The following is a 27,951-nucleotide window of genomic DNA, read 5'->3' as shown; positions in this document are numbered from 1 at the left end:
CAACTCTCTCCAACCCCTTGAAATAGTGTATTTGATATAAACGCAGACCCACAGAAGAAAGGGACAGTGCCTTCCTCCCTCTGGTTTCAGTGATTGTCCAAGATAGCATAGAATCCATGGTGGCCCCTCATAGCTGCTTAGACTTCATTCTGGGTCACTTATTTCAACTATCAGAAAAACAGACACTCTTCCCTACATGGTCAGAGCCTGGAAGTGTGAAGTACTTGAGCAGTGGCAGCCAGTTCACAAGGTTGAGACTTTTCTGTGATTTGAACAATAATTTTCTACTATAAGTAGAAGGTAGAGCCAAGAGTTACAGAGAGAAACCATGTCCAGATGATATCACTGAGTCTGGTCAAGCTCTGACCAAAGCTAGATTTATCCCTGAACTTTTTGGGTTACGTGAGGCAATAAATTCTATTTTGGTTCAAACCAATTTGGTTTGGATTTTCATTCACTTGTAATCAAAAGAAGTCTAACCATTACAACTCAGCTCTAAAAAAATGTCCTGTTCTTTTACTCCAGACAGCACAAATTTTGAAATTTCTGTAAACACTTTATTGCAAAACTATGCTGTTTTGCAAAATTTAAAGCATTTGAAATCTAAGAAGAATGGTATTTTTGTGGAAATAATTAAATGACTATCTACGGAAAGTTATAGTATCTTCCATTCTCTTTTAAATTATAGTATAAAGTTCACAGCTGAAAGTTCTTCAATTACCAGAACTCAGAAAAATCTTCTATTCATACTGTTATAAACTTACATTATTTCTCTTTTGAAATAGCAAGATTTTACTTAGTAATTATTTTATTGGCAAAAATTGAAGTTCACTATTTCTCAGTAAAAATATTTAAAAAAATTAAATAGTTCTTGTTTTTGAGAATCTCCTATTTTAGTGGAAGTGAACATATAAACCACTAAATGCACTAAAATCAGTATATATGTTGCCTTGATCTTTATCTTTACCTTTTAAGCATTGTTCATTGGAATGTATACTCATGTCTTTCATCTGGAAACAATGAAAACATTGATTGGGTATTTTGAGGAATTTTTTCACGCTATGTATGGTCATTATTCAAAATCAGCTCTGAAATACTGTATTAGGCATAATCAGACTTTCAGACATGAATGAATACAGTTATGCTTTCTTAACCCAGAGCTTCCCTCCCACACAATTATAATTTACAGTCTTACTTCTGTATACTTTTTGAGCAACCACAAGGATTTCAATTCCACTATTCTGTATTTTCTCTTTGGGGAATAGTATCAGGCTAAAAATACTACCATTTCTAACTACCTCACAGGCTTATTAGGAAGAGTACATAAAATAATTCCTATAAAAATAAGTTGTACATTTTCAGATGCTATACATAGTCCTACCTTCGAGACAAGGTGGGCAGGCTGTGCATTGCACAAGGCTGTCATAACATATCACATGGATGTCTAGATATGTGTCAATAGTTTTTCTGGTAAATGGCAACAAAGAAAGTCTTTTCCAACAGGAAATGGTACCTTTTTAAAATTCCCACAAAGGCCCTTTATATAGTGATAGAGGAAGCATTGCCTTAGCCTCTTTTCTTTCTTTCTCCAGTCCAATATTCACATTGTAGTCTGATAATTGCTCCTAAAATGCAAATTAATTATTATTATTCCTCTGCCAAAATCCCTACAGTGGCTCTCAGTTGCCTTCAAAATAATATCCAAATTTCTAAATTTGGCAAGGCTGAGGACCCTCCCACCCCAGTCTTGTCTCTCCCCACTTCCTGCTAGCTCCACCCTATGCTCCAATGAGAAGAGATATCTACAGTTCTCTGAGCAGTTGCACTTTCTTGCCTCTGAGCCTGAGGAAATACTCCTACCTGAAACATCTTTTTACCCTTTCTTTCCTATATGCACGTTAGACGTCACATTATATAGCACCTCCTCCAGGAAGCCATCCCTAAACTTCCCCTTTTAACTTAACTCTATAGGAATCTATGTTTCTATGTCTCGTATTGTAGTAATCTTGTTAGTCATTCACCTCCCTCAAGCAGATAACAAGCAACTAGAGAACAGAGAGTGTGCACCACTCAGCTTTGTGCCTGGTGCACATTAGATCCCACATTCCTTTGCTGAATGAAATGGGGTGTGGCTTCTAGTTTTGGATGTGATGCTTATTTGTCTTGTGACTTTGAGCAAGTCACTTTATCTCTCTTTATCCCATTTTCCTGCTAGAAAAATAGTTTTAATTAGTCAATCCATAAAGGGGAACAATTAAACTTGGAACTATGTCATTCATTTTTTACACATAAATTCAGAATCTTCTATTTGTGCTACTGAAGTAGAAAGGAAAAGGAGGGAGATTTAGATAGTTGAAATCAAATATATATGAAATATGTATGTGTATATTTCCTTTGTAAGATTAAATTCCCCTGAAAAGCTTTAAGAAGTTTTCTAACAAGTGATCACGGTAAAGAAAATGCTTGGCAATTGAAATGTCAGTTATTTTACAGTGGTTTAACATTTTCCGAACGCCACATATATTATAGGTGTTTGACATCGTACATAATTGAAAGGGTCTCTTTTTCATTTTTGCTATAAATATACAGATTGAACTTCAGGGTAAATGGCTTCAACACACAACCCATGACTATTCTGACACTGTGAGATGGAGCGTTGCACAATGACTTTAATTCAAAGTCAATAAGTATAACTCAAGTGCCAACCCAGGCAGCAGTGTCAGGCTCTTAACCATCCTGAAGATTTCGGACTGCGGCCAACAGGGTGTTAATAGGATCTGGGAGCAAGTAGCAAAAAAGGAGAGGGGCTATAAAGAGTTGGAAAGTGATGGGGAGAAGGAAAGATGTGGGTCACAGAGAACAGTTGTTGTTAAAGCTCAAGGTGCCTGAACATTAACGGACTGAGCGATAATATCACGTAAGTAATGTTGACCAATGTTTTGTAATATGTGCCTTTTGATACTTACAGGACACAAATGCTTTCACAATCCCTGCCAATTTTTATATATTATTCTGGAGGGTAATTCCTAGGGGAATCCACTATCTTCTGTGTATCCCCACTATACAAGTTTTTGCTGAGCTTCATTTCCTTTAGGTTATATTATAAAAACAATCTTTTTCCAAAATTAAAAACTGCAGTATAACCCTGAATATGGCATTCAACATACACATGTGCTCATCCTACAATAATGAGATTAACACATGCTCTTTGGGGGATGTGGCCCTCTAATCTAGAATCATAAATGGGTGTTGAAAAAGCAATATAAACTATAGAGAATGACAGCCAAAAAAGGAAATGTAACTGAGCTACATTTGATCTAGAACAATTTCTGAGTAAAACCTTTGAGTCATTAAGAAGTTCACCTCGTGTGAGATGAACACAAATCCATGGGCAGCACTGAGTGTGAAGTGAACGCTGGACTGGAAGTATCAATTGTGTCATATGTCAAAGCAACAGTCATAAATGCATGCGCTTCAGCTCAGAGAAAGGAACATATTTTACTACCCTGTCACCTTTTATAGAGTCACACGAGTAGGCCCCTGCTATATATTTCAGTTGAATTACTGATTTTTAAAGACCTGTCAGTGAACCAGCGCCATACTGGCTAGATAAGAATCATCCAAGGAGTTTATTATAAATAAATTCACCTGAGTCTCTCCCCAACACTCCTGAATTGGAATCCTTGTGGGGAGAGTCTAGGAATCTTTATTTTAAAACAGCTTTGGTGGTAATTCGTATGACCAGGTTTTGGAACCACTGTTATAAATCTTATTTTATGTGCTAGTAGCTTACAATGAACTCTTTCCTCACCATCACATTGTACATAAGTAATACCTTCTTCTGGAAAAATAACTGAAAAGTTTGATAATGTAAATTCTTTTTAAAAAGTAAGCATTAATGGGTGACAAAGCACAATATCAGAACTGGGACATCCATTGTCCATCCTCTGCAGATTAAGCAATTTTTATCTGTGGAATCTTAATTGCCCTCTTGGCTGGGTCATGAATTTGGAATCTTCCTGAAGTGGAAGTACATTAGTAGACTTTTACTCACTTTCTGGAACAAAATGAAAAAGTCTGTATTCATACGCACCAGAAAAAAAAATGCTCTCTTGAAATCAAAACGTCTTAACACTTCAAACTAGGCCAGCCTTTACTACTGCACAACATGAAATGTTTTAAAAGAAGTGGTAGGACTTACAGTAGCTCATACACTGCCAACAGTGCACCTAAGTTATGCAGTGCAAATAAATTGTAGCAAGTATAAGATGTATGAGTTTAAAGGTAAAACTTTAACCCAGTTTCTTGATACCAAAATTATGAGATTTGAAGAGAAGCTGAAATGCCAGACTGGTAATTTATATCAGAGATGAAAAAAAAAGCACTGTTAAATGTGAAGCTTTATAAATATACATGAAAAATTATTGAAAAAAACGTTTTTAGCAGGGTTATTTTTTCTTCACTTCACAAGAACACCAGAAATGGCATTTGTTCATTCACCCATTCAACAAACCTATTCTGAGGTCTAAAAATCACCTCTACAGTGGACCAAGCACCCTCATTAGCTTGAGCACTCAACTATGTAGTTTACATTTAATGAAGTCTTTCCTTCCAATTGAACAATTATTTACAAAATCTGGATAGAGCTAAAAGATGCACTCATTCATTTAAGTAATTCTCTTTGATTATCTTGCATAGCACTGAGCTAAGCTTTATTAAAGATTTTTAAAAAATCATATACAGGGCTTTTTGTCTAACAATTTCCAATCCTTAACAGCTCATAAAAATTACGGCATAACATGTCCCTCAAATAGTAGAAAATAAACGTTTTTACTCTCAGCTTCCTGAGAGGTAAGCCAAAGAAATACAGGTGCAAATTCTTTCCCAGGAGAGTTATATGGGGATTGATAAAGTATATTGTTTCTTTTAGATCGGCAGAGAGGGCATCTTAAAATTTAATATTTTTTTTATTTCTAATTGGTCTGTTTTTATGGTTTCTATAACTTTTTCCATGCTGTTGAGCATCCTTATAACCATTACTTTGAACTCTACATCTAAAAAAATTATTTGCCTCCATTTCATTTAGATTTTTTTCTGAGATTTCTGCTGTTCTTTCATTTGTCTGAACATTTTGACTGCCTCTTTGCGTTTGTTTCTGTATATGAGACAGATCTGCTATGACTCTCAGTCTTCATGGGTAGCCTTATGTAGTATGTGTCCTATAGGGTCCCGTGATGCAGCCTCCTTGGTCACCTGATCTGGGTGTTCCAAGAATGCCCTTTGCATGGGTCATGTGGGTGGGCCCTCCTGTTGTAATTGAGTGTTGATTGCTATTGGCCTGTTTATGTGTGGGGCCGACTCTCAGTCTGGTTGAACATGAGGCTCTACCCCAACCATGGCATGTGAACTGCTGTGCAGGTGCTAACCACATGAGGTGGAATTAGCCTCAGCAGGGTTTGGTGCCTGCTGAGATCTCCCTTTGGATATACTGCTTGTGAAGCTTATTGGAGCCTGTTCTGATGTCTGAAGCTGGCCACTGGGTGTGTTGGTTCTGGGCCTCTTGGGAGGGACTCCAGTGTAGGACAATGTAAGACACTGCCTGTGACTGGTCCTCAGCAACTGGTTTGGGGTTATAAGTGATCTACAGTTTATGGCTGCCTCTGTTGCACCTGGGTGTGTATGGGAGGGACTAAACTGAGCACCAAGGCCAGCTTTTACCAGCACTGGGCCAGAGGTCTGGTCACCAAAATTCCCAAAGCAACCTGACATCTGCTTCTGCTTGCCTCTGCCTGTCAGCTGCCTGTTAGGCTCAGTTACTGAAAGAACCTCTGGCTATACTTCTCAGGAGGGCATAAGCTCTACAAGGTGGGGCAAGAGGAAGTTCAGAGAGTGAGGCAATTGCTACACAAAGGGCAGTATTCCACCCAGGAAAAATGGCATCTGCAGTGTGGGAAAGTGACTCAGCACAGGGATCCTGGTGGAAGTCCTTTCAGCTCCCTTCCCAGAGCCACACACCCCAAACTCACTTCACCCAGCTCTAGTCTGCTCTTCCCTCCCTCCCCTGGAGCCCAGGGTGAGTGGCTGCAAATGGAATTTTATGTGTTAGCCTTTTAAGAGGGTGCCTGTGTCTTCAGCAGATTCCCATCTCTGCCTGGCAGACAGAAAGCCCATTGTTCTTCACAGCCATCTGCTAGGTGAACTCCTCTTCCCAGCTTTGTGATCTGGGCTGGGAGCTGGGCTTGGTTAGACCCCATGCTTCCCAGGGGGAAACTTTCCACAACTAAAATATCCCACCGGAACCTCAGCTGCCGCCCATGGGAGTGGGGCCAGCCCTTTTCTCATCTCTGCCCTTCCTATCAGTCTCTATGTGGCTTCTGTAAATCTTTTGTTATAAGACTTCTCTTCAGCTAGTCTTCAGTTGGTTATTCAAGATGATTGTTCTCTTAATTTATTTGTAATTCCAGTTTGGTTCCAGGAGGAGGTCAGTATAACTTCTACCTACTCAGCTGCCATCTTGGGTCTTCAAAAACAAAGTTGAGCAATTTTATATCCTTTTGTGACACTCAAAATGGAAGTAATAAAAGTCGGTGGCAGAAAAATATCCAGTCCCACTGGGTCATTTCTTCTCTCTCAACCCAAAACTACTGGAGAAAGATTGGTGCTGTCAAAGATAAAACTCTCAGAACCAGAATATGCCAAATAGAAGCGGGGCTATTGAAGAGCAAGCCCACCAGTGAATTTCCTCAATAAACAATTTATATAATTCTAAGACCATGGCATTCTAAGTATGGAGATAGGAATCGAAACAAAGATACATTAGGATGCTTTTATAAGAAACATTTCTGGCTCACATACATACACATGCACTTTCACACCCACCCACACACATATCTTGGTAATTCTGATTTTGTTAAACTAAGAAAATTGCATTCTTTAAACATGCAACACTTGATGATAGAGCCATATGTCAAAAAGCATGTGGAGTGGGAGAAGGATATATTAAGATTGAATATTTGCCATGGAAAATCCAAATACAGATCAAGAACATTTTAAAGTAAAACTTCTAATATTTTTTTTGTAGTTGATTTAGGCAACAAGATATTCTATATGCTGTGAAAACAGTCATTAATCTGAAAATAATATTGATTATTAAAATCCATTTCTTCCCTTTGGCCACCTTTATCAAGTTAAACACAATCCAAATCCTTTCCCCAGTTCTGATAATGTCATTAAGTCCACTTTCTCCAAAATCTAATAACATCACACACTGAGGCTAAAACATTTGTCAGTTTCATTTTAAGTACTCTATCCATGTAAAAGTATGTTATTTTTCATCTCCGAATACAACTTTGGTTTGAGGAAAACAGAAGTTTTTTGGGTTGTGTGTAAAGGAAAGGACTCATTAATAAACACTTCATTTTAAGATTTTAAGGAAAGCTATCCAAAAATTACAGCACAATGATAAGCTGACATTGTTTTGTCTAAATAAATCCATGTGTTGGAGCGCCGATTCTAGGATATCTTCCAAAGCTACAGACCTCTGGTGTTGCCCTTGTTGCGTGCATATGCATCTGCTGAGCTAGCATGCTAGGCTGCTTTGACTCAAAAGAGTTGTCCACATCCAGGCATTAAGTCACTATACCAAACACGCACCACTGGAATGCTGTGACCTACATACGGTGTATGTGGTTTACATTTTCAGTAACTGGGAGGCAATTTAATTGTCTGACTCAATTACAGTAAGCGAGAGCCAGACTGCCAACTCTTCATTCACCTCACTGAAAACGGACCCCTCCGAGTTGAGCCAAATTCTCCAAAGAGAAGCTGGGTCAGCAAAGCTGCTGCTGCAGCACATATGTTCCAGCCTGTATCTTAAGAAAGCTGTTGGTTTTCCTTGATCCTTTACTGCCAGCTCAAGCTCGGAAACTGGTCAAACTCTAGGATCAACAGGACAATTGAGTTTGACTCTAGCAGATTGAGGATCCTATTTTGGGCAACTGTTTCTTTGATTAAAGCCAAAGGAAATATTGCCCAGTAGGAAGAACGTTAATAAAGCTGGATTTTGATTTGGTTGAAAGTGTACATTTTCCAAGCAGCACTGATATGCTTGGAATTCTACATTAGTTTCAATCTTTGCTAGAAAGGGTAGCCTGAGCCCTTGGGACTAGACTATCTCACGTCCTCTGTGGTCAACTGCCTGAAGATTAATTTTTCAAGTGACTCATTCTTTGACCTGCCCAAACTGACTTGTGACCAGAGGTGCAGAGTGTGCTTAGTAAAAGAACAGCCTCCTAGAAGCAGTCCAAGTGTCCATTGAGAAACAACTGGTCTGACTTTCAGCTCCTATTGAAGCAAAGGGGATCTGTTCAAGTCTCTTTCTTTGGAATGTGCCAAATGGTAGACATTAGATTTGAAATCTTCCCCTTTTTGGTAACTATGTTAAGAGAAAATAGGGATAATTTCCAGTACGAGTAATGACAAGCTTGATCTACTATAAGAAGCTAGAATAAGAGATCTTTTTCTATTCATCAGCTCTGAAAGCAAATAATTCTGCAGTATTTATAGTAACTATGAAAATCCCCACAACTTGATATAAGCAGGTTGGTCACTGCTACTACCTAGACCACTAATAATTTTGATGGAAACTTGTTTCTCTTTCCCTCACAAGATGAGTTTATGTTATAAAAGAAAGGCTCAGTTGGGGCAAAAGAAAAGGCAACAAAAGAACACACTTACCTGTGGCTGATTCTTTTTTGTTTTTATTTTATTGTATTTTTTAAGTATATTTTATTGATTATGTTGTTACAGTTGTCACAATTTCTTTTCCCTTTGATACTCTCCTCCCAGTACCCTCCTTCCCTCCAGCAATCTCACCCCCCTTAGTTCATGTACATAGGTCATGCATATAAGTTCTTTGGCTTCACCCTTTTCTATATTATTCTTAACTTTCCCCTGTCTATTTTGTACCAACCAATTATGCTTCTTAATCTCTGCACCATTTCTGCATTTCTCCCCCTTCCCCCTCCCAGCTGATAACCCTCCAAATGATCCCCATACCTATGATTCTTTTCCTGTTCTGGTTGTTTGCTTAGTTTGTTTTTGTTTTTATTTTTTAGATTCAGTTGTCGATAGTTGTGAGTTTGTTGTCGTTTTAATGTTCATAATGTTGATTTCCTTTTTCTTAAATAAGTCCCTTTAACATTTCATATAATAATGGCTTGGTGATGATGAACTCTTTTAGCTTTACCTTGTCCGGGAAACACTTTATTTTCCCTTTCATTCTAAATGGTAGCTTTGCTGGATAGAATAATCTTGATTGTAGGTCCTTACTTTTCATTGCATTGAACACTTCTCGCCAGTCCCTTCTTGTCTGCAAAGTTTCTTTTGAGAAATGAGCTGATAGTCTTATAGGCACCCCTTTGTAGGTAACTCTCTACTTTTCTCTTACTGCTGTTAAGAGTCTCTCTTTATCTTGAACCTTTGGCATTTCATGATAATGTGTCTTGGTGTGGTCCTTTTTGGATCTAGCTTGTTTGGGACTCTATGCTTTGTGGATTTGTATATCTATTTCCTTTTTTCAAATTTTGGAAGTTTTCCTTCATTATTTTTTCACATAAGCTTTCAATTTATTGCTCTTCCTCTTCTCCTTCTGGTACCCCTATGATTCAGATGTTGGCACAGTTAAAGTTGTCCCATCTGTTCCTAAGCCTCTGCTCATATTTTTTTTTCAATTTTTGTTTCCTCATTCTGTATTGGTTGACTGCTTTTTTTTCTTCCCTTACTTCCAAATCACTGACTTGAACCCCAGTGTCTTTCCCTTCACCATTGGTTTTGTGTGTTTTTCCTTTGTTTTATTTAGCATAGCCTTCACTTCTTTCCTTATGCATATCTAATACTTAAGCATATCTGTGAAGTCTGTGAGCATCTTTATCACCAGTGTTTTGAACTCTGCATCTATTAGGTTGGCTATCTCCTCGTCACTTAGTTCTCTCACTGGAACCTTGATCCATTCCCTCTTTTGGGCCATACTTCTCTGTCTCCTCATCTTGACAGGCTCCTGTGTTTGCTTCTATGTCTTAGGTAGAGCTGTCACACCTGTTACATTTTAAGGGGTGGAGCCTTAGGTATTCATCAGTATGTGTGACCCATTTCATCATGTTGTGACGCTGTGTGGGGGGAAGGGATCTGAAAGGTAACAATGCTGCTTGCTCAGCACTTGTCCCTTTTCCAGGCACTTCTTCCACTTTCATATGGGACTGGCACCTCTCTAGCTGTTGCCCTGGCCATCGTTCCCAGAGTGGATGGCTTTGTAGATGTTCTAGGACTGTGGGGGCCCTTTAAACAAGCAGACTCTGCTGAGAGACCAGCAGTTTCTTCCTCCGCCCCAACACCCACTGGTTTGCACATTCAGAAACAATGAGGTTCTATTTTCCCCGGTGCTGGAACCGTGAACTGTGCAATCTGGTCTGGTGCTGGGAATGCTCCCCAGGCCTCCCTCTTGACTTTTTAAAATGTTTGGCTGTGCTTTCCAGTGGTCTGCCACTGCTACCACTGCCACTGCCACTGCCACCACACTATATCCTCTCTTGCCCTGGCTCCTCTCCTCCTACTTGTCTGAATGAGTATTTCTTCTTTATATCTTTGTTTGTTGGACTTCCATGCAGCTTGATTTTCCGGAACTTTGGGTTGTCTTTAGTTTTGAGGTAGTTGTATTCCTTCTTATTTGTGGAGGGAGATGTAGCATGTCTGTCTAGGCCTCCATCTTGGCCGGAAGTCCAGTATTTTATTTTTAATTGTAGTAAAATGCACATAAATTTTACTGTATAATTATTTTTAACTGTACAGTAAGGTAGTATTAAGTACGTTTACACTGTTGTGCAACAAATATCCAGAATTATTTTCATTTTGATATACTGGAACTCCATACCCATTAAATGAAAATTGGAACACTATACCCAACTCCTTGCTACTCTGTTTTCAAATTGGTGTTATATCTTAGTAAGAAATCTCAGCGAGTACAAAACAAAGAATATGTTTATTTTTAAACCCAGTAAGATACCTATATGTGCAATGAAAGATTTTTTCTTTTTTTGCTACTGTTTGAATATTTATAAAATGTAAGTCCAAGCAGTGCTTTTTTTGTTTATATATTATCAGTGTTTTTAGGATCACATGGCTATCTTTGAAAGACCAGTGGGCCAGGAATTATCAAAATTTAGGTTCTATGACATTATGTCCTTTAAAAACATATGATTTAGAGAGGATATAATAAAACACTATAAAATTTAAAGCAGATATGCATTATCCATCACCACCAAATTGCTGAAAGCTATTCTACTTGAAGATGAGGATTATTAATCAATGCTAGCTGGCTCTTTTGGGGTCTTTGCTTGTCTTTCTGTAGAGTATATTTTTCAATAATATATCACAATTTGTTAAAAATTTATTAATGTTAAGGTGGTTTTTGAAATTTTATGCCTTGAAATGTATTCTTAAAATAAATGGGTCCCCACAGTTGTTGGAGGAGAGTGATAGAGAGTGGAGGAGTGTGGTTGAGTGTAGTGGACCCAGAACTAGAAGAATTTGGTTTTGGACATAAACTCTGCCATTGTGTAACCGTTGGCTATACCTTTTCTGGTCTATATTGTTGACTATATTCCCTGTGCTATAATTTACATCTCTGTAATTATTCTGTAACTGCCAGTTTGTATTTCTTAATCCATTCACCTTTTTCACTCAGTCTCACTTATCCTCAACTGTCAATCTGTTCACTGTATCTATGAGCCTAATGTCTGATATCTTTAAAGAAATCATTCCTAATTCACAGGGGGAAAAAAAAAGTCAATAAATATAAAATGCTTATCCTGAGTAATTATAATAGAAATTCAAATTAAGATAACAGATTAGTATTTTTAATTTATCAGATTAGCTAAAATTAAAAGTTACTTGTCATTTGACAAATATGTGGAAAAGTAAGCATGCTCATAAGCCTGTGGTAGAAAGGCAATTTAGCAGTAGCTAATCAAATTAAAAAGTGTGTTCTTTTAATTCACCTATTTCAATTCTAGTAATTTATTCTACACATATTCTGAGATAATAGCACAAAAAATATATGCATAGGGATGTTGATTTAATTTTTACTTGTAAGAATTGATTATTGGTAAGTCATGCAGTAGACTAACATGTATAAAGTCAATTTTAACAGAATTAAATAGGTGTATGTGTGTAAAGGTGGTAATCTGAGTAAATGTGGAAAAATCTCCAAAAATATTAAGTGAAATAAAGCAATGTAAAAATACAATCTATTTGTTTAAAATGAACAAAATTTTAGTAGCATCCTAGAGAATAAGAGATGGGAATGGGGCCAGTAGGTAGTGGGAGAGACTTTTGTGTCTTTTTATTGAATTTTCACCATACAAACCTAGGTTGTTAAAAAAAGAAAAAGAAAACCAAATACATACAAATGTAAAAACACAAAGTTCCTACGTTTTGTACACAGTTCATTTTTCACATTTATTGATACATTAATTTTTTCAATATCTATTTAATGAATGTTATTCATTATGTCCAAACATGATGTAAGTTTCTTGTTTCCTTATTTAAAACATGCACACATTCTTGGAACTCGAAAGTTGTTTTACATATATGTCCCTGCCCACAAATACAAGATATTTTGCTATCTGTTTGGAAATTACTACTCACATGTACAAGAAGCATGCTAAAGTAATTAGAAATTTTCAGTTTTGTGCCCCAGGCTTATCGTTTCCCTTTGGTCTGGATTTTCAAGTGATTGTTGGTGGTGTCAATTCAACTACCAACAAGAATCTCTAATTTGGAGTGGGGTGAGGAAGGAAATTTTATTCAGTGTGATATAGCATGGCTGTTAAAACAGCACTGCTGTGGAATAGCTCAATTGTGATACAGCATGGCTGTGAAATCCACTCCGGGATGGTCTGCCCTGCTCTGCTCCACTCCACCACTTGTGGAACATATTCAATGTCTCAGCTCTAGAAGGAGAAACACAATCTTCTGACTTAAGGAAAGTACACTCATGTTGCCATTGGAGATAGGGCTTATATGGACAGAAGTCTCCACCCCCAGTTCTTGATTGGTCCATCCTCATGCAAATTAAAATGCTATCCTTGCCGTTTGATTGGTCCAAAAAGTAACTGTCCTGATTGGTCAGAATGGAGATGCTCTGATTGGTTAGAGCTGTACAGCTCTGATTGGATGGTGAAAGTGTCAGTCTTATTGGTTGAACTAGAACTCCAGGAACTTCTTTAAAGGACAGCTCAGAAGGCAGGAACAGTGCAGGCAGGCAGTTCAGTGCAGAAGCAGAGAGTAGTGCAGAGGCAGACATTTTAGTGTAGAGGCAGGAAGTTTAGCACAGAGGCTTCTCCTTGAAGCATAGTTTGTGTGAGAGGCCCCTTAGCAGAAAAAGCTGCCGGGCTCTTCTTTTTTAATTTGAGCTCAGTTAGCCATCAGGAGCCCTTATTAGTAGGTGTCTCCTTTCCCCCACCCCCTTCCTGCCCTCAGAGTGCACAAGATGAAGGGCACTTTGTTTTTCTTGAACATAAAATAATTGAAAACAGATTTCTGAGCATAGGTTAGCTTCATAAACAATAGCAACAGCCTGAGGAAGTAGAGCAGTGCTGCCCCCTGACCAATGACACTAATATTGATTGTGCTTTGCCTGATGGGTACAGGAGACAATTTCTTGTCATGGACAGACAGGCTGAGGAAGAAAAGCATCTGTTTGCATAGGCTTAGCTTTGAAAGTCAAACACCACTTTTTCTGGCAGAGTAAAATCAACTATGCCTTCATGAGACCTCATCACACATTCCATTATTCATCAAAAGAACATGAGATAGAGTTGTCATTTATGGCCCAACAAATTTTATTAGGGTTGATATGTCAACTTTAAAAAAATAATTCACTTTTTTCTTTAATGAATATGTCTTCAAGATTATGCTTATACTGACCGGAAAAGGAATGTATTCCTTAAAAGAACAAAACACTTAAATGTGTAAATCAGAAGCTAACTTAAGGAAAAAGTTGAAATTCTTCTTACACAGTATTCAATGTGTTTTGCCAGAACAGAGAAGCCAGTGGCACTGAGCCCAGGCCATAGGTTAATGACGGCTTTTGTAAACACATTTATGATAGATGCTATAAGCACAATGGCCTGTAACAAACCCATATTAGAACAAAAAAAGTTTAAATAATAATGGGCATTTAATGTTTATATACTTATATATTAATATCACTAGGTAACCAGAAATCATCAGGGAATAGACTTATGCTAATGGCTCACTCAAATAGTAACTTCCTATAATTTTCCCTATTTCCTGACTTTAAGTGTGTCTATTGGATCATGTATTTTTTCTCTCTGGCAAGGATAGACCAGTGTGAATGGCTAATACATGTTTCCAAGTTTTATGGACCAACCATACATGTCAGCCATACATGATTTAATGAAAAACAATAACCCAATTTATACAAATTCCATGAGTTGTGTTGTAGAATTTTGAGTAGTTCCTCTTTAGATACTTGATTCACAGATATTAAAGACTATTAATCATTTCCAATGATGTTTGCCATTTTTTAGTTAAGAGTGCAAATGTTCTTAATCTATACTGGATCTAGCCTGATCTTGCAGAGTGGTACCATTTCAAATACTCTATTTTCCCATAAATATATGTCTATTTTTTGTTATGTCATATGTACCACTTTTGTGCTCAACAAATATTGTTTAATCAAAAAAGAAATTGTGGAAAACCTTAACTTCTTTTGTTTTGCAGAAAAAGGAAATAATGTTTAATAAAAAAAGAAGAAATTATGGAGTATCTTATTTTTCAGAAAAATCTATTAGTCATATAGCCTTTAATTGCTGAAACTTACAGAAACACTGTATAGTCTATGGCATATCACTACTCTTATGCCTTTAAAGAGCTAGAATATTTTTTTTATGTTCATTTATTTTTGCATGGAAGGTCCTGAAGTATTTAATTTTAACAGCTAATTTCCCCACCCTCCAAATATAATGTTTAAATTGCTAATTTCAAACATAGTAAACCAATATTTTGTATACAAAGAATTTTCTTAATTTGAACTTGGCCTTCATCAGTCAGTAAAGGATTAAACTGTTCTAAATATGTCACCATATTTCTCTTGAACTACTAGAATTTCCACTTGAGAAAAATAGGACATATGCATGAAATATATTTAAATGAAACTTTCATAATGATGTGAAGGAAAATAATTGGAAATACTGTTGTAATCAATCCTTTATAGGTAATTTGCTTCCTTGGTTGTAAAGTGTGTTATTCTAAATGAAAGTACCCAAAAATATGAAGGAATAATATTACTGAAGCCAACTATTACAGGATATATAAATACTTGAGTAAATCCTTATGAGGAGGAAAAACGCTTTCAAGTCATCAGCTTTTCAGAACAGAAGGAGTGTTGATTCTGGCGCTGAGTGTTAACCACCTATGTATCATTTTTCATGAGCTACCAAAAGATGAAACCAAAAGGCAAAAATGTATACCAAAATTCCTCATTGAGAAGATGGAAAAAAAGAGGAGAAACCCCAATGGAAATATTGTCTTCATATTTAATAATTCTAGACTATGCCAACCAAGAAGTGAGAATTATAAACACATAGTCATATCGGTTTCTTATATTCCATTTATTATCTATTTTGAAAAACACTAAGAAGCCTAGCCTACATTTTATCCATGTGATTGACAATGTGGAATTGCCTAAGGCCAGCTCTGGTGAAATAATATTTTTTTCATCGGAAGACTTCTCCTCTGAACCACGTAACTACAGAGTAGAAGAAAAAGATTGATGGCAGATCTCACTGCTTTTGTTCTTGGTTATTTATCTCCTTTAACCCTATATTCTAAACAGAATACAGTGTTGTTACTATGTTAGTGCAGATGATAAACTTTGATCTCTTAAATAAAACAACAGGAAGATTTTTTATATTTTTAACCTAAAATATTGTATTTGATGAAGTCTTGTGAATTTGACTATTTGTAAGCAATTTTTATCTCATTCCTTATTCCTACTATAATTTGCAACCAGGGTAGCTCTTTCTTCCCATAGCTTTCTTCTCATTGGAACTAAGTTGACTAAGTATTTCTCCCATAACCCCTGGTACTTCTCAGTTAGCCTGTACTATATAATATTAAACTGATTTACTTACAAATTTATGTCTTCCAATAGACTACAAGTTTCAGAGAGCAGAGGCTGTAATTCATAATTCATTCACCCTAGTGCTTAGCATGGGTCTGGAATATAGCAGGGACTCAATAAATGTCTGAGGAATCAAATTGAACTTGTAGTCACTTAAAATAAGTTTAGAGTCAATATCTTGCTCTAGAAAAGTAATGATCAAGTATATTAAGGACAAGTCAAATAGATGTTGAATATTACAATTAGGTAGTCATTAATAAAATCTTAAGAAACTAATTAGTTTGTTAATATTTCTGACTCATTCAATTATAGAGACATTGTATATTGAAGTTCCTTAGAGATCTATGGGCAAAGAAGTGTGTTCTTTAAAGGTATGAAATAAAATATAGGCAACAATATTTCACAGATTAAGTGGGAACAAGGTCAAACATTGTCTCAGTTCTATGTCGTTTCTGTGGCTTGGGAACTTCTTTCAGAGGCATCATATTTTCCCTAGCCATTACCTAAGAGGACATACCTATGGTTTGGAAATCACCAGAGAATATCTATTCCTGAGACATTTCCAGAACTTTGTGGTTCTGGTCAAGATGGTCAAGAGCACTGTGTCGTGTATCCTCTTGGTATAGTTCCAGGCTTAGCAAAAGATAATCCTGGAGATCCAGGTTCAAATACCAATTAACCACAGGCTGTGGGAAGAACACATAAATGCTTGGGTTTCAACTATGTCTCTGTGATGTGTCAGCATCAATTATACTCAGCAGAGAAGAGGTCAGTGGTCTCATTGAACATGGCTGTTGCTTTCACTGCCCAAGTTGGTCTCAGAAACTACGAAGCAGGAATATGGATCAAAAACTACCTTTTAGCACATTACCATTGGTTTCCTAAGATGCTTGGCAGAAATTAGACCCATCATTCTGTTTTCTTTTCAAGAATGAATATCTGAGGCAAAGATTACAGTTCAGTTTCACCTAGCCCCTGTTCTCTATACTATAAAACTTATCAAGACCTGTAACTTTGCTTCTTTCATCTTCTGAGGAATAATTTTATAGCTTAGTTTTCCTTTCCTTATAAGGCAAATATAAGATGCCTATTGCTCACACATATTATTTAAACATACAATAGCATTCAATATGAATAATTAGAGATGTGTCTTTGAAAGGTAGTGAAAGCATTTGGATATTATTCAAAGTATTAGGTTAAACATACTAATTTTTTTTGTCCCAAACTGTATTACTTCATGATCAAAATTATTTGTCAGAAATAATAATCTAATAAAAATAGCTTAAATTATTTAACTTGCTGCAAAGTTATCTGGAATTAAAAGAATAAAATTAAATTTTCATTAAATTTTTTAAAGTAAGAATTTTAATGCATGTGAAATGTTGCCAATGACTCTGTGAGAAAAATATTAAAATGGAAAATAGATTATTATAATTAATCATGCATATTTTATAGAAATAAATATAGAGCATGAAGAAATTTATTCTAAATAATATAATCCACTCCCATTAATCTGCCATATATTGGAGTTTCAATAAGTATATAGTATAACTAGATTACTAAATAAATACTAGAGCAAGCTATGCTGGTTAAACTTTGCCATTTGGAGAATATATCAACTATTTAGATATTCTTGATTAAAGAAATTCTAAGAAACTTTACTATAAAATAAAACTGGTAGTCAAATTCATTTAAAATTATGTATCATAATTGCTGATAATTTTAGAATATTAGGAAGCCACTTTTTAATTAAATCATGTCATAGAATCAGCCTATTCATAGCAGTGGCATAGGAAAACATGCATAAATTATGTCATGTTATGATGTTTAAAGAACTCAGATTAAATTAACAGGGGTGTTATGCCTCTGACTAGAGGTTTATCATTTCCCCTTTTTATTTTGGATATGAGTTATGACATTTTTATAAAGTGAGGTTGATGTGTTTCTGTTGAAGGAAAGATTCAGGAACTAAAAGGATAGACAAAGGGATGATATATGGTATGGACTGCATTACACAGTCAATAATAATAGGATAGATCAGAAAAGAGGCAATCTATTATCTTTGACCAGAGATTGGCAAACCTTTGTGTAAAGGGCCAGACAATAAATATTTCTGAATTTCTGAGCCATTCTAGTCTCCGTTATAACTACTTAACTCTGCTATTGTAGCAAGAAAGCAGACAGACAATATATAACTGAATAAACATGACTATATTCTAATATAAATTTATTTATGGACCGTGAAATTTTATTTTCACAAAATTTTCATGTGTCATGGAATATTCTTCTGACATGCTTTCAACTATTTAAAAGTGTAAAACCATTATTAGCTTTTAGATCATACAAAAAAAAGGAACATGTCAAATTTGGCCTTCTATTTGCGGTTGCCAACCCCTGTCTTAGATGGATGGCTTCTTGTCCGGATGGTAAGAGGCCAGGAACCAGTGTTGTTACCTGGGGAGCATTCACAGGCCACACCCCAATGCCTGTGGTGAGTAGCGGAGCAGACCACACCCAGTTCCGTTTTAAGCAGCACCCAAAAACACTGTGTGTACAAGATAGCGGCGAGCAGAGGACAAACAACTCTTTTGAATTATCAAGATTGTTTTGGTTTTAAAGTCTCCATAGTTAATGTCTGTCTTCTCCAAAAACCTGGAAACTCAGAGAAATCAAGGGCACTGTCAATCATATTTGCTGCTCTAGGCCAATGCTTATCACAGTACTGGGCATGTAGCAATGATCAGTATATAGTAGATAAACTGCACTGAATAGACTAGGCAACTAAAAGGACCCTAAGAGACAGATAATCTATTCCAAATGAATCAATTCAGTTGTTTTATTAGAATGATTCTGACGTGGGAAAAAAAGGTAAAGTAATACAAAATAGGAGCTATAGCAAAAACTTCTGCTTGTTTATCTAAGTAGCTAAAAAGTCTCATACCAGCTTTGAATGAACTTGACAGCTAAGAGGTCACAAATATATTACTTAAATGCAGCTTTGTGTATTTTTAACAAAACTTCATAAAGTTGCTGAGTCTATATAAAGTTTTTTATAAACTTGAGCTGATATAAAAAGAACACCGCCAGAGAAGGCCTGATGAAGTGTGCCTGCTTTAGCTTGAGAACACAAGCTCAGCTCGTTCTCTGGCACTGAATCAGATTAGCAGCAAATGGTACTGGACCAGACAAAATTTCAAAGGGAAGAGATACAAGACATTCCAAAGTGCACAATGAACTTTTTTCCACAAAGACTGGTGTCACTTATAAAGACATCGTATTCACTGCATTTACACATGGCAACTGAATTACCTCAAAAGTAAAGCAATTCATTTTCATAATCTGATGTGCTTCAGTATTTGGAGAAAACTAATAACAATAAGCAACTCTATAGCAGCTTTTTTTGTAATGTTTTGATATGTTCTATTCTAAATGTTCCACTTCTTTACACAAAAGAATAGTCCTCTTTTATTTTACATTTCTTTATTTATATTAATCCTTCAGTTTTAGAAAAATTATTTAAGTCAGCAAAATAACTTTCTGAAAAGTATAAACAGTTAAGCCTATTTAAAAGTTTCTGTTATAGATTTTATTTTTCCTGCTCTATAACCCCAACATATTTTTAAACAAACAAAAAAACTGATATTTTAGTTATAGTGCTCTCAACTTTAGTATGATCCAGAAACACAAGTTTTCACTTTTAGAACAGCAATGTTTGACAGCTATTTATCAGAGGGCGTTTGGAAGCAATCACATGAAAAGGTGTTATTGTTTTATTTATCTCCTATAGAAACCCAGGTATATTATTCCAGTGGTGGCTCTGACCACCAGTCATTGGCCACACTGGGGAGATCACATCTGCTGTGGATAAATCACCCTGGGTGAAAATCAGTGAAGACTACCAATTTTTAAGGTGAAGCAGACTACAAGGAAAAGTAAGTCCTCAATGAGAAGTACTCAGATTGTAATTCTTTAGAAAACAGGTTAGATTAGGCAAAAAGAATACCAATGTTACTATCTACCTCAGGTACCTTTGGTTGTTATACTTAACACAATAGGTAATCTAGCCAACTGGTTTTCTGTTTCTCAAGAAATACACCTTCTGCTTTCTTGCCTTGCTGTTTCTACTCATGCGTTTCTGTCATCTATCCCCTGAAATCCAATGCCTCCCATTCTTACCTTCTTTAGGACCTTACCTGAGCCTGTGGTATTCCTCTCTTCCAATGGTCCATAACAGTTATTAGTTTAACACAGAGGTTGAAAACTTAGCTGCGTCTGGAGGCTAGGGTCATAGTGAATGAGCTGGGTTGGATGTAACAAGATAGACAGCTCCTTACATGGAACTGCAATGTTGGACAAATCTGCCTTGTCTAGATAGAGCTACCTCTTCTCCAACCTACTCAGATGTGCCCCATGGAAATATGGGCCTGATGTTGCCATGAGTTCTGACTACTAAAATAATTTTGCAATGTCAGTGTGAAACTTTTTAATTTACATGTTTGCCCTTAAAACTTCAAATTATCAAATATAAGCATTGCACATCTTTGGCCTTAGGACAATCAAGCTGGAACCCCTTTTTTAATTATTCATTTGATAAATCTATTTCTATGTGATACTTTGAGTATTTTACATTCACTATGTAGCACAAACTTTTATTTAGATAGGTTATTGTTTTATAATACTTAGTTTTTCTTCTTTATCCAAATAGAATATAGATTCCTTTAGACTGAGACTATATTGTACATACTTGAACTTCAGAAGTGACAAGGTGATGTACAAATAAAGATGTTTCATAAATGGTAATTTAGTTGATAAACTACATAAATTTTAAAAAGAATGTGATGTTTAAGTTATTGCAGAAAGATGTATCGAGTAAAATTGAAACGGAATGACAAATTTTTCAAAAAAAAATCTTTTGAGAGAGGCACCTGCTTTGGCCTAAAAGAAGACTTTGTTATAAGGCTCATGAGATAGGAGATCTGAAAACTCTTTGTAAATTGCAAAGGACTATAGAGATGTTAACTGTTTTGCTGTGAAACACACACACACACACACACACAGAGAGAAGCTATTGTACTTCTCTAACAGTGTAAAAATTCCCACTCTTATTTATAATACTTACCAATGGTTGATCATTGTACTTATTTCTGGTCTATAGTTGGCCTATAGTTGGTAGTTTGGTACAAAGAAATCTCTAAGTAAAATAATCTTCATTCCTTTAAGATTTATTCCCTGTGTATTCACTTTCTTTCAAAACAATTCTGTTTTTTAGATTTGAGGAAGTACATACTTTGAGCAGGACAAAAAGATAATCTGATCATCCCTAAGAACTCTCAAGGCACAGAAAATGTATGCCCTTTGATTACTATGGTAGTTTAGCTGTCTTAAGACAAGAGTTTTTAAGCTAAAATTTGTTGCCAATGAGTACCTTTTTAACAGAAAGAAATAATTAAGGTTGTTTGAATGAAAATCAGTTTTATACTATAATAAAAATAGAAATAATACATAAAATGTATTTTCTCTTTATATCCTCATTAAGAAATTTTATATACATACATTTTAAAAAGAGAAAAGTGAAAATGTTATTATTTTTATTTCAAGAAACAAGAATTTTTTCTGACATGCTTAAGCTATTAAAGAGGGAGTTCTGTTTGCATTAAGAGATAGGTTATTTATAAGATCAGCTTCCATACACATTTCACTTTTTAAAAACACCATTATGGGCTAATATTTTCCTTTCTCTCCAACAAGGGTTCTTCTTATGTTTGAAAGGGGTACACCTCAAGTGACCTGAGGTTAACCCCAGCCTCTCCTTTCACATTCCTACATGGGTTCCAAAGGATGGGCCTGCCCTTGGCATTCAGGTGAGCCAAATCCTGACAGCCAAGTCTTAGTGAGAAATGGCAAGCCGATTAAAAGGAAAGTGGCATTAAACTCTTCCATTGGTAACCAGGAGTAGAAACAACAGTGAAAGAAAGTGTGGCTGGGAGCAGGTCTGGTTGGCCAAAAAAGGACTGAGAGACTCTGTAATATGTGGTCAGTCATAAAGCTTCATCTTGAGCCTCTCTCTCTCCCTCCCCCACTCTCAGTCTGAGCATTTTCCAGTGGACTTAAGACATGAAAAATATAAAAAGCAAAATGGTGTTTCCTGTCAGTATTTTGCTTTTGATACACAAGCTTATTTGACTGTTTGGGTTACTTGTATGTGAAAGAAAGAGATTAAGAATTATTATAATTCAAGAATCCATTTAGAAGGGAATTTCAGTTAATGATTCTTCCCATGAAGACTAGTATAATTTTTGATGTTCACTAGCTTGCTGATGACATTGATGAGCCGCCAATATCTGAGGAATAAGTTTGTTATAACTTTAGAATGTAAACAATTTGAGTCATCTACACTTTCTGTAACTAATCATTTTGTTTGAAAGCTTTCATCTGGGCCTCTGATTCTCACCTCAGCTGCCTCCTAAGTTCCCCACCAGGGATCCATTGCTTCTTCAAAGGGTCAAAAAAGAATTAAGCAACGAAAAAAGGACATATGACTATTGTAGGCAGAGGCTAAGTAAGAAGAAATTGTAGGTTCAAACATCTACTAGAGGCTGCTAAATGCTAGAGCCTAGTGAAAAGAGATGGCCAAGTCCAGAAGGACTTTGAAAAAGAGTTGAAGAGTTTGGATTTTATCCCCCAGGGCCATTGGAAGGTTTTGACCAGGAGTGTACATAACAAGATTTTCCTATGCCAGATGTTTGATCTCCTCGAAAGCTAGTTAATTTTTTTAATGCTTCCTTAACTGTAAAATGAAGTTAAAAACTGTTAACTTGACATCGCAGAGTAAAGGATCATTTTCCTCTACTGATTCCACCCACTACCACACATATACCTCATATGAACACAAATTTCAATCCTCCACATTTGTCCCCTTAGAACCACCAAGACTGAGGTGGAAAATTTAAAGAGCTGGGAAACTGAATGTATTCCTCATAACAGGGAGAACAGAATGGTGATAAAGAGTGCAGAAGCACATTTAATATGATCTAATGGATTACAAATTTATTGAGTGCATATTTTTCTGACACAGTAAAAGTACTAAGGTTAACAACAACAATAAAAAAGTCAATCTCAGTCTAACATGGTCAATTACTATTTAGTATAATCAGCATTACAATCATGTCAAGAAAAGTTATAAAATCTAAAACTATGTCTCAAGTTATTTTCCAAAGTACTACAGAAATACAGATGAGGGTACTGTAAATTATTCTGAAGAAGAAAAACATCAGTTTATAAAAATGGCTATGGATCAAGTGGAAGAAAGAAAACATATAAAAAATTTATTTATTAATGTCTTTCCATTCATTTATTTAATTGGCCATTTATTCATTTATTAATTCAATCAACCCCTCAGTTAACCAACTGAGCAGTAAAGATTTACTTCCTATCCATGCATTATGTCAGTTGCTAGTGATTCTAGAAAAAAATATAGCAAAGTCCTTGTCCTCACAGATACACAGATACATGTATGATGGTTAATTTTATGTGTCAATTTGAACTGGCCACAGGGTGCCCAGATATTTGGTTAAACATTACTTGGGTAGTGCCCACGAGTGTGCTTCTGGTAAGATTAGCATTTGAATTGGTAGACTGAGTTAAACAGAATGCCTCCCCAGTGTAGGTGGGTCACATTCAATCCACTGAAGGCTTGCATAAAACAAAAAGGCAGAGTAAGAGAGAATTAACTCTCTCGCTCTCTGTCTGACTTTGAGCTGAGACACTGGCCTTCCACCTTTGGACTGAGAGTGGGACAGAAACTATGCTATATACACTCTTGGTTCTGAGGTAATTGAATTCAAATAGAACTATCCCATTGGGTCTCCCAGGTCTCCAGTTTGCCAACTTCCACTTGCAAGTGTGAAGAGCTTCTCACCATACAAAGTATTTACATACACATCACTTAATTCAGGTTTTGCAGCAACATTTAATGAGGTTTAGCATAATTTTCTGAGACAGATGTTATTCTCAGAACTGTGCCTTAAATGTAGACCTTTATACCAAAGACCATGTTCTAGGTACCAAATACTGAATGAAATGACTATTCAGAGAAAGGAAAAAGGAGAGAGAGAGATTTAGAGACATGCCATGATCAACATAAAAAAAAGAAAACCCCAAACACCTGTAAATTTATGGAGAAGATGAAACCTTGTAGGATTTCAATGAGTATATATCAGAAGAAAGAGTGCTGCAGGATCAGACAGTGCCATGAGCAAGAGCAGAATGTTGAGGATCACATCTTGGTAATGTCGTGCCTCCTCATTTGGTAGAAACATAAGATTTTTACAGGGCAGAGGAGATATGGGTAGAAAAGCAGGTAGGAATCAAATTATTTGTGTCATGGATATTATAATCTATATGAGTATTGGGAGCATACTTTTTCAAATAGCTATAATAAAATAAGGAATATGGAATGGAAAAGCTGTAAAGTTTCTTTCAGCTCTATTATTTCATGATTTTTAAATACTTTGTCCCAGGAATAGAAAATCTTAATAATTATGAGGATTTTAATAACCCAAGTAATATCTCTTTCTAAATCATCCTAAATCTTATTTAATCTTCCTATAAAACAGCTTTGGCCATGCTCTCCTAATGAAAATTTATTAACTGACAACATAACAGAGTCCAACAGGGTCCTCTAGTGCTATAACAGATGGTTTTCATGTTCAATACATATTTATTGACCAACTATCTTTAAATTACATATGCTCTTTAAGCCTAGATAGATCCATGAGTAAAATAAGAGAAAGTTGGCATACTTGTTATCTATAGTGACTTTTGAATTCTTTGAATCAAAATAGCTTCCATGAATAGTTCAGGATAGGACAGCTCTAATATTCATACAAAATATTATTCATACAAAATATATGTTCTAAGGCCAAAAAATCTATAATGAGAAATAGAGGAAGCCTATTTTAAAATATCTCAGAGAAAATGTTCAATGCAGATCCTCTGAGGTTCTAAATTTTGAAGCCTAAACACTTAAGAACTAAATAAAATATTTATTGGAACAGACAGAACAAAATTAATTTGCACAGGTTATTGGATAGTCCTGGAGACCAGAGGGCAGCAACTGTTCAATGTACAACCCTAGACACTTAGTGTTCATGTTCTAATATACTCCAGAGGTATCCGCTTAGACATCAGCTTGCAGAATGATGCCTTATATATCTTCAGAAACCTCCAACTCTCTTATCAAATGTAGGTCACATTTAGAGTTGCAGTTTTATTCCATGATCTCAGTCTCAAATAGCTCTATTTTTATTTTGTTGTTTAGTTTGACTTTTTTATTTTCTTTTAGAAGATTTCAAACATGTGGCATTTCTTTTAAAGCAACTTTTACTGTTGAAAGTTTTCAATGATGGTCATAAATTTAAAGGCCTTAATCACATATTTATCATTTTTATAGGATAATTTAAGATCTATTACTTTTCCTTTTTCTTTTTTTTTTTTTTTTGTTCTCTGCTTAGATTTAGTTGGCCTTCCTATCTTGTAGATTTCATACATATAAAATAAGGAATGTATACTAGGCTGTCCAGAGCTATAACTTCTACACACAGGCAACAGGAGTAAATCAGAACAAAATAACCTTCTTGAGTTCTTTGATGCAAAGAAGTAGTTATGACATAATGAACTAAAAACATATTTTCTTGTGATTTCAAAAATTTCTGCTGGAATAAACATTCTCAATGGGTCAGTCTAATTATACATTTCATAGGAAAATATTGATGAACTAGAACCCATCTCCCAAATCTCTCAAGTTAATAGAATTATTTATTAAACTTTAAATTCAGAAGACAGTTGTAAACTAATCTCCTATACCCCCTTTGCTATGAACATGTACAAGGTGTTCATAAAACAACTGTAAAATTTTTCCAATTATCAATATGTGCCCTTGAAATAAATAAAATACCCTTATTAAAATGGCAAAGTATATTGTATATTTAAAAATGCTTTGAAAGAAAGTATTTCCTTATCCTGTGTTTACCAGAAAATGAAAGTATTTGGAACAAATCCTTAACCAGCAGAATTAACAAGGCTTTGTTAGTTTCTTTTCAAATATACACACGATTCCTATTTTATACCAAAATAATTACCACTTAGAATTACTCAAAGAAATTATTTTTCCTATGGAAAATGGAGAGGGGATTAACTGTGGGAGAGAGGGGTGGGCTGGTTGGAGCAGGGTAAAAGGGAAAAAATTGGGACAACTGTAATGTAATAAACAATAGAAAATTTATTTTTACTCAAGATAGAGAGAAAAATATTGTTTTTTTTAATTATGCAAAGTACATTATAAATCAAGGAAGAATACTGAGTAAAATGTGCCTCTAAATTAAAACTAAAGGGATATAAGATAAATATTGTAAACTTAAATAGTCTAAGTTTTTGACTGAAACTAACAAGATTAATAATACCTCTTATTTATTATCTGGCAAGTGCATTGAGATCCCATATTTTAGGACACCATATTTTAAATACAAAATAGATAGAATACAGACTGCTTTTTCTGGGAATTTTTTACATCACTTGTAGAAGCGAAAAATATATTCTACTAGTGAAAGATGCTAAAACTTAGATAATTTTAATATAAATGAAATGCCTATAAAGCTGATATAGGAATTCTATTATCATGAGTATGAAATTATACAAGTAGCTTCTCATTTTAAAAAATCTAAAAAGTATTGATCTATTGAATCAGAAAACCAAGCACTTTTAGTTTTTCAAATTATGACCTGACTAAATATGTGTTCATGCCTATAGTTCCCTAGATAGGGACCAATATATTTAAGAAATAGAAAAGTATACTATAACTTTATTTTAATAACATCTTTAAACTTTGTCACATTAAATTTAAATAAATTTATTTTTGGTATTTCATCCTAATAGTAAAATTTGAAACTGAATCATTTAGTAAAAGGAAATTTTTCAAGATAAAAATTAGTTTACTTTCTTCATAAACTAGCCATAACTTAAGAATACCCACAAAATTATTGGGAGAATTAACTGAAAAAATGCAACCTAATATATTGACTACTTGAAAAGATAAATAAATTTTCCTAACACTGGATCATGTTTGATTTTCAAGGAAATTAAGTCAATTTATATATAGTTATAAAATTGGTAAGTGTGAGTCAACTGTGAGGTGAATGCTGTCAACATCAGAGTTTTACTTGATTTTTGTTTTCAATTATGCATCACCCCACAATTTTATGAAAGTTTTGTTTTATTTATTATTAAACACCTTAAGTCAGATAATGGCAATGCTTAAATAAAATTCAATGTAATTATGTTAATTCAAATTTAAAAGTTCATTTTAATGACAGAATATTTTATAGAATTTAGAGCAATAGTTTAAAAAAATATTTTATTTAGAGGAGATGGGTTACATCAGAAATTCCACTAACTAGAGTTCAATGTTAGCATGCTAAAATAGATATCTATATAAAAAGAACAATAAAATAAAAGCTACAGTATTGGAAAGCATAAAATTTTACAAGCTAAACTGAGAGTTTTTTGAGCTATGTGGAACATATTTGGGTAATACTTAGTAAATTACAGCAATAAAATATTCTATAAAAGCTCCTTTTTAAAACAGAGGTTTCACAGCATAAAAGATAGGGAAGAAGAAAAACTATCATCATGAATCATTTTTTTAAAATGACTGTCATAAAACTTTCTAGAGCTCTCTGACATGAAAACTT

General features: G+C 35.2%; 1 long non-coding RNA gene across 5 annotated transcripts in view; it reads left to right on the top strand.

The window, feature by feature from the left end:
* The window catches only part of LOC150007322 (uncharacterized), an 84,399-nt gene that overhangs the window by 21,708 nt on the left and 34,740 nt on the right, over positions 1–27,951 (top strand). For all 5 annotated transcript variants that reach the window (XR_016511807.1, XR_016511805.1, XR_016511804.1 and 2 more), the window contains exon 2: positions 19,992–20,136. This is a non-coding gene — a long non-coding RNA (uncharacterized LOC150007322). The remainder of the gene's footprint in view (positions 1–19,991; positions 20,137–27,951) is intronic.

This window comes from Furipterus horrens, unplaced genomic scaffold (genome assembly GCF_987537825.1).
Source record: "Furipterus horrens unplaced genomic scaffold, mFurHor1.1.pri manual_scaffold_6, whole genome shotgun sequence".
In the NCBI taxonomy this organism is placed as follows: domain Eukaryota; kingdom Metazoa; phylum Chordata; class Mammalia; order Chiroptera; family Furipteridae; genus Furipterus; species Furipterus horrens.
The sequence above is the reverse complement of the archived record's forward strand: the minus strand, read 5'-3'. Positions and strand labels throughout refer to the sequence as shown.